General features: G+C 51.2%; 1 protein-coding gene across 5 annotated transcripts in view; it reads right to left on the bottom strand.

The window, feature by feature from the left end:
• Akt2 (AKT serine/threonine kinase 2) overlaps nucleotides 1-14589 on the bottom strand; it is a 49818-nt gene extending 35229 nt beyond the window's left edge. For 2 of the 5 annotated variants that reach the window (XM_078032069.1, XM_078032068.1), the window contains exons 1-2: nucleotides 14414-14589; nucleotides 6053-6168 (exon numbers count right to left, since the gene is read on the bottom strand). The gene's annotated coding sequence lies outside the window, so the exon portion shown is untranslated. Of the gene's footprint in view, nucleotides 1-6052; nucleotides 6169-7368; nucleotides 7685-14413 lie in introns of those variants that run through there. The other 3 variants (XM_078032073.1, XM_078032071.1, XM_078032072.1) reach the window with 3 other exon arrangements.
• Between the last annotated feature and the right edge of the window lie 448 nt (nucleotides 14590-15037).

Raw genomic sequence — 15037 nt, 5'->3', positions numbered from 1 at the left:
CTGCAAAAAAATCAAGGAGAAACAAATGTCAACAAATGCCACAAAGGAAGGGTCTTAGGGAAACTCTGGGAGGTGACACTGTTTCCCTGTGGTCACACTGGGACCTGCTTTACAACCACTGGTTCTACTGCACTGTAGAAAGTATCTTCCATGTATTTTTCTGCATTTTAAGACAAAAGAAGTAACCATACAGAGGAACCCTGGTTTGGAAGTTCAGATGACATGAAGCCCAAATTGGGCCTCCTCCTATGTCCCAAAGCAGGGCTCTTCCCCCTTCCCCCTCAAGAAGGCCTGGCCATCTGTGCACAAGGATGCCTCTGGAGTCCCAAGGAACTGAGTTTCAGCCTCAGGCTGTCTCTTGGCCATGTGACCACAGGCAAGTGACACCCCTGGTGCTCCCATGTGTACACTGATCCCACTGGAGTGGTGGCCTGACCCCTCACAAGGAAGCTGGAGGCAACTTCTTGACCTATGCATAGAAATGAAATCACACACAGTGTGACCACACAGTGGTCAGTCTAGATGGGGAAGGAGGGGAGGCAACTGGAGAGGAGATGGGAGGCAACCCAACAAGGCTCTGACTGTGCTGGTGAGGTTTTATTTATTTATTAAACATTTATTTTTTTCCTTTTTAAATTGTATTTATTTTTATGTAGTGCTGAGAATTGAACCTAGTACCTCACAAGTGCAAGGCAAGCGCTCTACCCCTGAGCTACATACAGCCCCAGCCCTGGTTGTATTAATTTTTTTAAGAGCTGCTGACTACATGGGTATCATTGACTAATTTATCTCTATGCTGCAAACGCTCTATAATAAATTACTTTAAATTTTCTTTAAAACTTTTTTATTTCCATCTGTCTGGCTCAGGGGACTATTTCTCAACGGTTTCTAAACTGAAGCCCCTCAGAGGCTGCATCCTTGAGATTCAAACGATGCCACAAGGGCCCAGGATTCCAGGCAGAGGTGAGCATAAAGGGTCCCTCAGATGACCACCTTGTCCTAGCTGGGCAGCTAGAAGGGGCCAGGTCCTCCAGAACCTCACTTGTTCACCTATAAAGCTAGGGTCATTATGGTTCCTGCCCCTTTAGAATGACCCAGGGCAAAAGCCAAAGTTCTGACAGGAGCCCCAGGACACTATGGGGTCTGCCCTGTCCCCAACTGATTTTCCAAAGGCATTCATTCCAGCCACCGTCACTCCTGAGCCACACCAGGACACCACCCCAGGGCCACTGTGTGCCCCACTCCCTCAGGGGACTGACCCAGTCTCTACTAAAATAGTCTGATGTTTCTTAAGCTCCTATCCCTGCCTCCCCTTATCAATTTCTTTTTTTTTTTTCTGTATCACTGCAGACTTATATCCTATATATATTTACTTGTTTATCAGTTTATTGTCTCTCTGCTCTAGAATGTCAACACAGCGAGGGCACAAACTTTTGCTTATCTTAGTCACCGCTGAATTCCCACAGCCTTGCAGTGCCGGGCACATAGTGGGCACTTAACTAAAAACCTGAGGAATGAGTGTCTGTAGAGGGCCCTGTGCACAGCAGTAGCTCAAAAAACATTCCTTCCCTGCCACTAGCTACGTGCCCCCCCTTCCACGCTCCCTCGCCCCTCTCACTGACCTGGTTTACATGCCAGGCAGCACATATGGGTTCAGGGCGGCAGGGAAATCAGAGATCTGCATCTCCTGGAGCTGGTGGCAGTGGGCTAGGGACTCCTTCCTTGCTGTGCCTTACTGAAGTGGTGGAGTGAGGCCCTCAGGAGCCTCTGTCACCTGTCCTCTTATCTGGGCCTTCCTATAGCTCCCCAGGACCTGCTCAAGAGGTAAAATTCAAAGGAAACTATCATGGTAGAGAGCATTTGCTTATGGGAATAGGGGGCAGAGTGCAGGGAAGTAACACTCTTACCTGCTACTCGCCACTCTGGAAACTGGCCCATGGATTGTGAAGGCATTTCAGCAAAACTAATGAGCTAAAGAACATGCGAGTACTAGGAGGAGTCTTTCTTACATAAGACTGCCAGGGCTGCGTTGTTTTTTTTTGTTTTTTGTTGTTTTGTTTGTTTGTTTAGTTGTAGATGAACACAATACCTTTATTTTTTAATTTTTATGTGGTGCTGAGGATTGAACCCAGTACCCCACACATGCTAGGAAAGTGCTCTATCACAAGCCACAACCCCAGCTAACCAGGGCAGAGTTCCAAGGCAGGACTCTCAACTTGGCATTGGGGGCCAGGTAATTCCTATTGTGGGGGATTCTGTGTACTTCAGGAGGTTCAGCAGCATGCCTGGTCTCTAGTCACTAAGCCAATAACACTCTCCCCTGGTTGTGGTCAGCAAAAATGTCTTCAGACATCACCACTTGTCCCCTTGGGAGCAAAGCCATCTCAGCTGAGAAACAGAGTTCTCCCTTCCAAGCACCAAGCAGGCCTGACCTGCTTAGCTTCTGAGATGAGATGAGAAACAGTAATAGTAAAAATCTGGAAGTAACCTAAATGCCCTTGACAAGGGTCTGGTACTACAGTAATGCTTAACATGACAACTCCACTAAGTTCAGCAAATGCTTAGGTAGCATTCACCAGGTACAGGGCCCATTTACTGCCTTGTACCTACCAATCCAACCCACACAGCAACACTATAAAGTAGACTTTTTACCACCTCCCCTTTAATAAGGAAATTGAAGAACGCAAGTGAAACGACTTGCCCCACAACCCAAAAAGGAAAGAACAGAACTGAGATGTGACCCGGGGCAGCCGGGCTTCACCTCACACCGTACCCGATGGCCTTTCAAGTTAGAGGGACTGAATTCAGGTCCCTGCTCCCCCACTTTATAACCTTCCCAAGCTTCAGTTCCCTTTGCTGTGAAACAGAGACATCAGCAGTTCCTCCACCACAGGCTCACACAGGGAGGACTCAACACAGTCCTCCCAGCCCAAGGAGTGGGTGCCGCTACTCAGCAACATTCTCTGTGGTACCAATCCTGAACACTAATACCAGCCTGGCAGTACCAGCACCGAGACCTTAAGCACTCAGCAAAAGGCTTGATGTTTGGCAGAACTTATAATGTCACCCCTTTTTCTGAAACACAAACAGGTATCCACCACATTGCCTCCATTCTGATGTTACTGAGGGTGTAAGCAGCTCATGACCCATGCATACAATTCACCTATAGCATCCTTTCAGAAAACCAATGAGTTACAGATCAACAATGAGACTTACAGGGCACAGTGTCCTGGGCATCAGGGCAGGGAAAAACAGATCAGAGGGGCTCTACTAACAGAGGCAGACTGCAAGATGTGGGAGTCAAGGCAGGCTCATAAACCAAACATCAGACTCTGAACCCCACTCTGCCGTTTGCTGTGGGACCTTGGGCAAGTCACCATCCCTTTCCTCATTTTATCCATATACTAGAGATAATAAGAGTGTAGGCCTCCAAGGCTGTGGCAGGATTAGATGAGCTAATCCACACGAGTCCTCCCAACACAGTCGACACAGCAGATGTTACGATCTCCTCTGGTAGGTGGAGACATGGGAACTTCACTTCCTACACTGTATATTTCTGAACATGTGAATTTTTACCTATTCTACCTCCTTGGTGAGAAGGTGGCGTCAAAGAGACTTTTCTCTTCATCACCCTCCCTACCCTGCCACCTACCCCATCTGTCTACTTGGAGCAGGTGGAAATGGGGACAGGAGGAGGACGTGGGCAGGCTGCAAAAGAAACCAGAACTAGAATAAGCACTAGAACAGCTTTCCTCGTCTTCTCTGCCTCCCCCGCCACACGCACCTTCCCCATACTGCCACTCAGGGCCTTACAAACCCACAGAAACTATGTCAAATTATTTTGAGTCTCTCTGGTCATGGTGCCTGGCCATGGGCTCCAAACAAACCAGGCCATAGCCAGCAGGGTCCTCCATGAAAAACTCTGACGCTACTCAGGCCCTCTCCTAGGTGCACATCTAAGGCCAACTTGGAGACTGCCAGGGCCATCTGCCTCAATCCCTCCTCCACTCTTCAGCCTCTTAGGTCAGCGGCTCTAACACACACAACATCCCCTTCTCCTGGTCCCTTGAAGACTTTACTTTCTCACTCCAGAGCCTTCGCACATGCTGTTGCCCTGACCAGCATGCTATTTACCCATTTTCATTTGCCTACTGCTTATTTCCTCAGGAGAACAGACCTCAGAGCTTGGCCTTCTCTCCCCTTCACCACACTTAACCTCTAATGCCCAGCCACCTGGACGATTATCTGGGTAATGTGGCCTCCCCTGCTGGACTGGGAGCTCCACATGGCAGGAACAGAGTCTGCCCTGGTCCTCACTGTGTTCCCAGCCACATCCAGTAAGGGCCAGGCCTAGAGCTTTAATTCATTCTTGGAGAGGGTGGCAAACAGAATCACAATTTTATGCTCAGAGTTCTGCCGCATGAAGGTGAAACAAAAAAATCCTCCATTCACTCACTCCATAAACATGGCAATAAATGTATCAGCACTGTCTTGGCCACCAAGGATGCAGCAGTGACCCAAACAGAACCCCTACCATTAAGGAATGTGGGGATAGGCAGTAAAATAAACTCAGAAGCGAATTATACAATATATCCAAGATTGACAAATGTTATAGGAAAAGCAGCCTATGGAGATAAGATGTAAAGGAAGGTTAAGGGATTCCAACTTTATACAGAGTGATCAGAGAGAGGCTAATGGAGACAGTGACGTCTGAGCCAAAACATGAGAGCCACATGGAGTCCTGAAGAAGAGCATTCCAGGGGCTGGGAATGTGGCTCAGGCGGTAGTGTGCTCGCCTGGCATGCGTGCGGCCCAGGTTCGATCCTCAGCACCACATACCAACAAAGATGTTGTGTCTACCAAAAACTGAAAAATAAATATTAAAAAAAAATTCTCTCTCTCTCTCTTTAAAAAAAAAGAAGAGCTTTCCATGCAAGGAGAAGACAAGCAAGGCCAAGAAGTGAGGAGCATGAGGCTCCACCAGGAGGTGGAGAGGAGTAGAAAAGAGAGGGACAGGAAATATGGTACAGATAAGCCTGGATGGGCAGTACTGTAGATGCCCCTGCAAGGGCTGTGCTCTCCATAGGAGTAAGATGGAGACCTGCTGGCCTGAGGTGGACAGAGGGAGGGGGCAGCACATGGAACCATCGACATCAGTACAGGGTGCTGGTCTTCAATAGGCAGGGCTGTGTCGCAGTCTTCCTTTCTAGGAGCTGTACCCAGAATAAGCCCTGTGCACTAGCCTGACACTTCCATCAAATGTCCCATGTGGGGACCAAAGAACCTGCATTTGACAGATAAGGAAATCAAGGATGAGATTAATTCCCCACAGACCTAGGGCCAGGACACAGTCAAGTAGACTGGACTCCTACTGTCAGACCCTGAGTCCTGTGTCTACCTCTGCCTCCGCTCAAAAGATAAAGCCAAAGCTACTCTCGTTGCCTATGCCTCTGACCCCTGGGCACTCCAGTCATTCTGCAGAACTAAGCTGTCCCCAATACACACACAAATACCTGTGTCCATTCACACACACAACAGGATCCCTCCAGACCGGCTGAATGGGCACCTTCCGCACACATGCTGTTCTGTGTCATCACCATCTGCCTCCCCACCCCCAGGGACCTCTGAATCTGAAGCAGGGCCTGGTGACCTGAGTTCCTACCTGACCTCTAGGACACCTAAAAGCAAACAGGCAGGGAGTGACCAGGGCCAATATTTAGTAAGTGCTCACAAAGTGCCAGGCACACACTACTGTTGAATCCTCCCCAAAATTCTGAGAGGTAGATAGTACAACATCCCTGTTATACAGATGAGGAGACTAAGGCTCAGAGAGAGCCACATGCACAAAAGCACAGTGAGCCCATGCAGGGGATGGGCTGAGCCTAGGGTGGAGGCACCCAACAGAACAGAGATGTGGTTACTGAGAGTCTGAACTGCTTAATTAAAACTCACACCTGGAGTCTGAGGTAGGAGGAGGGACAGGCCAGTCACCCCGCCTGGATAAGAGAAGCTCCCATGCTACAATCCCTCTCCAACACCCCAACCAGCTCACCTCAGAAAACTGGAGCAGGATTCGGAGGCCCAAACTCACACCTCCAGTTGACTCCAATCCTGACTCTACCGCCTCCAGGCTTCACAGATTGCTTCTCTGAACCTTAGCTCCCTCATCTGTAAAATGGGATTTAATACTATCAGACAAAGCATATATTTATGTTAGCTCAAAATTTTTTGGGACAACCCCGTGTTGTCACGGGAACCCACTGAGATGTGCCTTATGCACAGCTAGGGATAAGACCAGTGCCTGGGAAAAGCAGCAGCAATTACACAACGGTGAATCTGAAATCAAGGGCCATCTTGAGCTCAGTCAGGGTCAGGGAAATAAGAAGAAAACATCCAGATGACTTTCATCATGCCTACATTAGCTTGTTGAAAATATCATCTAAATGAAAACACACATTAAAAAAAACCAAACAGATAAAAAAAAGTAGACATTAAAAGGCCCCTGGATGCCAGCTTGAGAAGTTGGGGGGAGGGACCCTCCCACCTCCAAAGCAGAACATGGCCTACTTCTTTGCCCTCGCCCATCTTCTGAGCCACCACTTAAATCCAGCCAGCTCCCTCTCACACAGTGCCTCCCCACCTACCTGTCTGTCCCTCCTCTTGGGGTCCAAGTCATGGTTCCTCACTATTGTCTGGTTCCTGGGCCCTCCCACCCTCCCATCTCCTGCTACATTGATCAACTCTATGTCACCACCATACCCAGGTCTCTCTCACCTCAAGGCTCTACCTCTGCCGACTCTGCCAGCCCACCCCTTGGGGCTTCCTGCCATGGCCTGCACGCTCCTTCCTCAGAGGAATTTCCAAACCCAGTTCTATATGTTCCCATCCTCCGTACCCTCTGATAGGCTAGGTACCATTCCCGGGCACCCAAAACTACACACGGCAGAATAGGGACTCAATAAATATTTGGTGGTAGACTGGAATACACAAATGACCAAAACCAGCCACGGGCTAGCTCCTGTGGCCATTCAGGAATCAGACGTCAAGGCAGGGGAGGGATGTGCCTCCCAGTCTCCTCTCTTCTCCCAGCCTCTAGGGGTCTCTAGGGAAAGGATGTGCCATGATCAGAGTTGCACAGGCAGTAGGGGTTAGAAAGAAGCAGTCACACCCCAACGCTCAAGCTGGCATCCAAAGGAGGCCTTTCCAGGATGACTGATGCCTACTCTGTGCCAACTGCCTAGGAGAAGAGAAAGCAAGAAAGAATTCATTACAACAACTGTGATGACCCCAGGAACATTAACCACAATATCCGTCAAAAGAAGATCTGGTCTTATAAAGGCAGGTGGAGCCAAATGTGATGGCACATACCTGTAATCCCGGCTGCTCAGAAGGCTGAATGAAGCAGGAGAATCCCAAGTTTGAGGCCAGCCTGGTAACTTAGCAAGGCTCGGTCTCAAAGTAAAAAATAAAAAAAGCCGGAGATGTAGCTCAGTGGTATAGTGCCCCTGCTGGGTTCATGCCCCATACCAAAAAGTGGGGGAGGACAGTTGTACCGTAGATGGAACTGGGTCCAAATTTTCGGTCACTGACACTGATCTAATGTGTCCCTGTACCTCTATCTCCTCCCCTGTAAAATGGGGAGATAATAGTTGTACTGAGTTCCCAGGCTGTGGGATAACTAATGAAGGGAGACACATTCAGCTTCGGAGCCATGTCCAGCACAGAGAGGCCACTCAGCTAACAATTCTCAATAACAACACAGATAGGCTATGTAGCTTTCAGTTCCGCAGTTTCCCATTTACAAAATGGGGTGACAACACTGTCCACCCCCAAGGCTGCCGTACAGGTTGTAAACTAATTGGCTAACTGGCATGGGGTACTTATCGCAGCTCAGGGTGGGGCCCTCCCAGGTGAGCGCCTCAACTAACAGATCCCCCACTCTTCCAAGGTTCCAACTTTGAACCCACCCTGCCAATAGATAAGTGCAAGCTGGCTGTCCCCAGAGCCCTTCTCTACTCTCAGATGCCCATCAACCCCAGCCTCCCTTCCCAGAAACAGCAACTCAAGTAAGTCAAGCACTTTCTCAAGAGGCTGACACTTTCCAAGGCTAGACTCGAACTTTTGATCCTTCTGCCTCAGCCTCCCACATATGGGCTCCCTAACACCTTAGCTCCCTAAGCCCTCCCACACCCCGGCTGGGCAGGCCCTTCAGAAGTAAACCAAGGTCCCCAGGGTTCCATGGTAACTAAGGGGTGTCAGAAGCAGAGCTCTCTGCCATTAGTTGTCCTCAGCCTGGATTATTTGGCAGTCCAGGCAAGGTGAGGGCAGGCCAATAATCCACCAGTCAGTGAGGAGCCTGAGAGCAAGCCAATAAGGGGAACAAGGCAGTGGCAGCAGCCCCCGTCCATTAGGAAAGGGCCCACAGGGTGGCAAGCAGAGGAAGGCTTGGATTTCTGGCCTCACCCTTAGAAACAACATCTGTAGACAAGCTTCCCAGGCAGGGCAGCTGGGCTCGAGGAACTTCCTGCAGGAACCTCTGCCATGGAGTCTCTCCTTGGCTGGCCCTGGCGTGCTGTCCCTGCTCAGTGCACTCAAGAGCACCCAGGCCCTACTGTGGGTGCTAAGCTGGCAGTGGGTCCTGTCCCAATGGGGCCAGGCCAAGATCCCCACTCTGTTCCCTCCCATACTCGCTCCCTCCCTCCCTCCCTCCCTCCTGGTCCTGCTCCGGAGCTGTCTCCCCAGCTGGGCCTCTCGCTGCTTGGCTGGCTGTCCAAAAGAGCCTGCCACGGAACCACCCTACCACGCAGCCCAGAGGCCTGATGGCTAAAGGCCTTGCTCTGAGAGCTCAGGAAAGCTGGAGAGGCCCAGACAGGGGTGTTCCTGGTCCTTCAGAAGCCTGAGATTAACTGCAGAAGACACTCCTTCCCATTCCCACTTCCCAGGGGATTTCTGGAACCCCAGGAGGTTTCATCTGAGGAAGGCTCTGTTCCATCCAGAATGATACTCCAGATCAAGCCTTAGAAAACATCAGGGGTCAAACCCACCTAGGGTTACTGAACCTCTTCATGTGCTGGAGAGATACCCCCCCCCAGAGCCAGACCACCCAAATTCAGCACCTGGAACCAACACTTCCAGTTGGGAGACCCAGAGCAAGTTAGAGGGTCTCACTACTGTCAGGTGGGAAGTAGAACTGATTCCTTAAGTCTGCAGGGTCTTCACCTAGGTCGTGCTATGGCCCCTTCCACAGCACTCCATCACTGCCACGGGGAGGCCACCCTTGACTGTCCAGCTAAAGCGGAGTTAACGTTCCCACCCTTCCTTCCTCTGATGCCCCCTTATCTTGCCTTTATAACACCAACCACAACCTGATGTGGCACTGCAGATCCACAGGCTGGGCACCTGTCTTCACTGGAGGGTGCCCCAGGAGGCCTGGTCTTTCCAACTCTCCAGCAGCACTGAGCATATCACAGGTCCAACAAGCTGAGCAGAGGGCACAATCTGCAGCAAGACTGTTTCTATCAATGTCGCAGTTCTGCATTATTTGCCATCCACCCAGCTGGCTGCATTAGGGAGGGGTGGGTGGAAAAGCCAGCCCATCGCCCCTCACCTTGCTCCCCAAAGGTAACAGCCATGGGCCCTAGGGAACACAGTGTGAAAACCACAGAAAAGGGAGGTGACCATTGGGCCTCTGCCAGTCGTAAGGCAGTGATTCCGCTCAAGGGGGAAGTGGGAGGCATGTGAAACTCCCTACCCAGCTCAGTCAATGTACCCGCCTCCAGGGAGAAGCCTGAGAACCTCTCATGGTGGAAGTCACCTTCTAACTAAAATTTGCCCAAGCTGCTCCACACTCCTCTTCTGGCAGTCTACCAGGATCTGAGGGAGCTAGGCCCTGCCTGCCCTACCCCTGACTCCCCTCATGGGCTCCGCCCAGTCACACAGGCCCCTGTGCAGTCCATTCCTACACCTCACCCAGTCGTCCTCCCTTTGGACCTAACCACTATGGGTGCCCCCACCTGGAAGGCTGTTCCTTCACTGATTCCACAGAACCACCTGACACTCTGATATCAGCTCCCAGGTCCTCCCTGCCACCATGTATAAGGGAGCTCCCCATAAGTCTCCATCATCTAATCTGAATTTGCTGCCTGGCATCTAAACTATTCCATGCTCAGTTACCTGTTTTACACTGTTCTCCCTCAGCTCCACGAGGTTAGGAATTTTGATGAGTGTACCCCCATAACTCAGTACCTAATGCAAGGCCAGGCAGACTAGAGGCTCAATAAATGGTGGTGGATGAATGAAATACTTTCCCAGCTCAAGGACCTCAGGATAAAATCCATACCTCTCATCTGGGTCCCAAAGGCTCTTCTAGGACTCTCCCTACCAACTCCCACCCTTGGTGTCACTCTAGGAGCTATGGTGGAGAGCTAGGCATAGTGGCACAAGCCTATAATTTCAGTGACTTGGGAGGCAGAGGCAGGAGGATCACAAGTTTGAAGCCAGCCTCAGTAACTAGGTGAGACCCTGTCTCAAAATAGAGATAGCTCAGTGGTTGAGTGCCCTGGGTTGAATTCCTAATGCTACCATTAAAAAAAGAAAGAAAGAAAAGCACGTGGAGAAGGGTAAGCACATAGCCTGACATCCAGAAAGATCTAGAATGTTTATCTGGGAAGGGCTCAGGGCAACAGCTATAGGTAAGAGAGAAAGGGCCTGGGAGCTGCGTTTGTCAGCTTTTACTTGATTGTGTGCCCACCACACACCATTTCTGATCTGGAAAATGGAGATGCTGATGCTGGCCCTGCCCTCTTCCTAATGTTTTCTGACATGGTCCCATGAACTAGCAAGGGCCTTCAACGACCTAGCAGGAATGATAAAAACTAGAACTGCTGGCATACCTGGGGGTGCATCTGTCTCTGTCATGTGTCCTAAGTAGAGAGAAGAGGAAGCAGTTACTGTAGGCTTACTGTTCTGCCCACAGAGTTTTAAATGCTTTCCAGAAATGAACCCACTTAGCCTTCCCAATAACCCTATCGGGTGAGACTCATGTCATTCCCATGACATGAACGATGAAACACTCTCCAAATGGTAGAGGATCCTGCTGAAGGCCACATGATGAAAAGGTGATAGGGCTGTTGTGAACTCTGCTTAGAATCGCTTCAGTGCAGCTCTTCAGAGGCTGGCAACCAGGTTATCAAATGCCTGGATCCTGGCTGGGGCAAGCTCGGGCCTGGATCCTGGGACGCCGGAGGGGATGCAGGGTGGAGGGTGGGCAATGCAGGATGCCTGAGTCCTGCACATAGTAACACAATCGAGGTCACCAACTGGGACATCCACAGATCCAGGTACCACAGTAGGCACTTCTCAGGGATTAACTCACCAAATCCTCACAACAGACTGAGGTGGGGGCCTTTCTGAGTCTACTGCCTGGAGATGTGTGCTGTATCCTAGGTAAATGCCCAGAAGTGACACTGCCAGAACACACACCCATGCCCATGTCCCCACCATTCCTCTAACAGATCCCCAGCAGTTGTGTCACCACCTACATAGTTCTCTTGCTGAATCCTGCTCCTAGCACACATCTGCCTGGGCTAAAAGAAGCCCTAGCTCAACTCCAGGAAGACACCAAGTTTCCCCAGCAAACCCAGAAATGCTGGACTCCATGAAGGATTGCCTTCATGGCAATCCAGGCTTAGGAGTAAAGGGAAAAAAATGCCTAGGGCAGGGGTCAAGGGGACAGAGACCCACTTCAGCATGCAACCTGCTGAACAATGATGTGTGTGCAGCACCAGGGTATAACTACCTGGGGTTCCAACCCCAGCCCAGCCTCCCAGGGTCTGGTAAGACCTGGGGAAAGGCAATTCCTCCTCCAAGCCTTCTACACACAACACACACAAACACCAGATAAAGCCCCAAGCCCAGTGCCAGGCAGGGTATCCACTCACAAAAGCCACTACCTGTGGACATGGTGGCACACCTGTAATTCCAGCTACCAGAAAGGACGAGGCAGCAGGATTACAAGTTTGAAGCCAGCTGGAGGAGGAACTCTGTGAGACCCTGTCTCAAGTTAAAAAAAATTTTTTTTTTTTAAAAAAGGACTGGTGATGTAGTTTGGATATAGAGCACTCCTGGGTTCAATCCTCAGTATGGCCAAAAAAAAAAAAAAAAAGCACTGCCCAGTTACCAATTACTCATTGACAAAAGGACCACTGTGGGGCGAACATGAGCTGAGAGTTTACATCCCAACTACACCATTTCCAGACCTTAGGGAAGTGGTTTCACTCCACAGTGCCTCATTTCCTTGTCTGTAAAATGGGCATCACCCTACCTTATTCATAGAACTCTATAAAGTAGGTATAACAATAGATAAATTTTGAAACTTAAATGAAGTCTCTTAAATAAAGTTGCATGACCATATGTGCAAAACACCTGTCACATGTCCAGCATGGAGACGAATACTCAATAAACACTAATTATCCTCTCACTCTGGAAATGGTGCCTCTCTGTACCTCCGTTTCCTCATCTAAAAGTGCCTGTCACTCTAGAACACTAGTGTTCAGCAAGTTAACCTACGTGAACTGTCCTTAACATAATGTGGCACAGAGAATTCACTCATTTAATGTCAGGCATCAATTTCAGGTTTTTTTTTTTTTATTGCTGTTAACCCCATCCAGTCAACCCTCTAAAAGTTAGTAGGAGGAGAAGACTAGAGGAACAAACCCTGAGTGTAGAATAACCCTAGAGAGCACTGCTTCACATGACTCGAGGACCTTTCTCTCCAGGAACCATGACCCATGGAGTCTAGTCAGCTTGGAAGCCACCGGCTATAGACCACAGGCAGCCATCTGCCCCCTTGACCATTCATCAGCCCAGTCAGCAGGATCAATCAGGGACTTCAGCCAGTCCAACCAGAAATCCAGACCCAGGGCAAAGGTTACAGGGCAAGTCAAGGTCACAAGTTGGCCTAGGGAGCAGTGGCCACACACTTTTAGAGCTGTCTGCTACAAACACCCATCCAGTGACTACAAAGAGAAACCAAATCTATGAAGGATCTGACTGTTCCAAACCTTTCAGAGTAGCATTTCTCCCTGAGCTCTGGGCCAGGGCACCCCCCATCCAGGTCCCCTTGGCCTATGCGGAGAGGAACAGCTGGGAAAACAGCTCTCAGCCTCACCGTGAGGCCAACTGTTATCACCGAACTGGTAGGGAGCGTAAACATGACTGGCAGCTGGGCTGGTAACCAGGAGACATAAACACCAAGGTGGTGCCAGGATGGAGGAGCTTGCAGTGGTGCCCACCAAGGATGAACTCAGGCAGGACAAACTCTGGCTGCTTCTCTGGGAAGGGAAGAGTGAACAAGGTTGAAAAGAAGCCCAATCAGAGGTCCTAAGTGCTCCAGTCCAGGCTTCTGCTAAGCCCCAATACATCTTCAAATAAGAGAAAAAGAGTCTTAGAATCCTAAGGATCGAGATGTCCCCTGCTACTCTCCCTAGGGGAGAGTATCCCTCCAAACACTCCTTTCTCCCAAGTCTTAACAAGCAGGTCCTGGGGCAGCTCCTCATATATAAGCCCAACACCCTCTCCCCTCCCTAATAAGGAACCTAAGGCTCAGAAAACTTACGTGATTTCTAAGACCTATTACCCCGACTCCCCGGAAGGAAAAAATTTGCCAAAGGATGTCCCACACACCTTAAAAAGAAATAATCTGAGCACATTCTGGAGTCCAGAGCAAACAACACCGTGGTTCAAAGGACCCCAGGAACCATCAGTTCTCCCCAAAATCATTAATAAAAGTTCAATCAAGAGTGAGTTCCACGTAAAAGCCCACCACTACACATTAAATACGGAAAGCAGAAGCTCCTTCTCACCACTCGGTATCACAGCTCTATCAAAATACACCCCTAAACACCCACCTGGCCCGTCCTGCCCCCTGTTCCTCGTCCCCCCTCCCTCCCTGACCCAGCTCCCCACCAGGCCTCGGTGGTAGGATCCAGACGGCCCCACCACTGACACACTTGGTACAGGCCCCTCTCCAGAAGCCCCACTCCTCTAAATGCACTATAGGAACGGCTCTTAAGCCCCCAAATAACACAGTCCTCGACACTAGACTCCGTGAGCCCCCTCAAGGGTTCGGTCTACTCCGGTTCAGCCCTCAGCCCCTCAGGGGTTCGGCCCTCGCAGGCCTGGTGAGCTCCCCCAGCCGCCACAGCTGCGCAGCTCGCCACCCCCGCCCCCAGCCCCTCTGGGCTAGTCCCCCCGCCCCCGCGCAGCCACCCCCACTCAGTTCCGGAAGGGGGGGCTCGAGGACTCGGTCCCCGCCCGGCGGGCAAGGGTGGTACGGCCCAGCGCGGCACCGCGGGGGGCCCGGACGCGACCATCGCGGGGGGGTGCGCTCGGGGACACGCGCTGGCGCACTCACCTGTCACCGGCGGCCGCCCAGCCTCTCCGGCGGGGCTCTACCCCCGCCCATCGCCACGCTGCGCTAGCTACAGCTCCTTGTGTTTTCTGGCGGCGGCGGCGGCAGCGGCGACGCCTTCCCCGAGCCAGGCCCAACGGCTCGCGCGGCGCGGCCCCCCCGCCCCCTCCCCCCAGCCCCCGCTTGCCGCCCCCTCCCACCCCCTAGCCGGAAATACCGCCTTCTCCCGCCACAAACAGGAACTGACGTACAAAGAACAAGGGATGGCCTTGGACTGGGCCACGGCGCAAGCGCAGGGAAGGAAAGGAAGCCGGCCCACAGCCGGGCGCCTGCGCTCGTTGGGCAGTTTGGGTCGGTGTGGCTAAGAAAAGGGCCTGGCTTGGGCGGAATGGAAAGGAGAGGTAGGGCAGCGCAGGCGCCGTAGGACTCGGACGCCTGCTTTCTCTTAGAGGCCAGCCACAGAGAAAATTTCCCGGCAGCCCACGGTCCTTATTTACATACGCTTTGATCTGCTCGGCTCTCGCCTGTACTCCTTGTTCCGAGGCTTTTAAAGAGCCCAGGAACCGGAGTTGGAAGGTTCTTCTTTTTCAGCGTGCCAGTCATGGTTGAGCTCAGGCTCTGAAGCCA

Source organism: Ictidomys tridecemlineatus, chromosome 15 (assembly GCF_052094955.1).
Source record: "Ictidomys tridecemlineatus isolate mIctTri1 chromosome 15, mIctTri1.hap1, whole genome shotgun sequence".
NCBI lineage: Eukaryota > Metazoa > Chordata > Mammalia > Rodentia > Sciuridae > Ictidomys > Ictidomys tridecemlineatus.
This window is presented reverse-complemented; position numbering and strand designations above follow the sequence as displayed.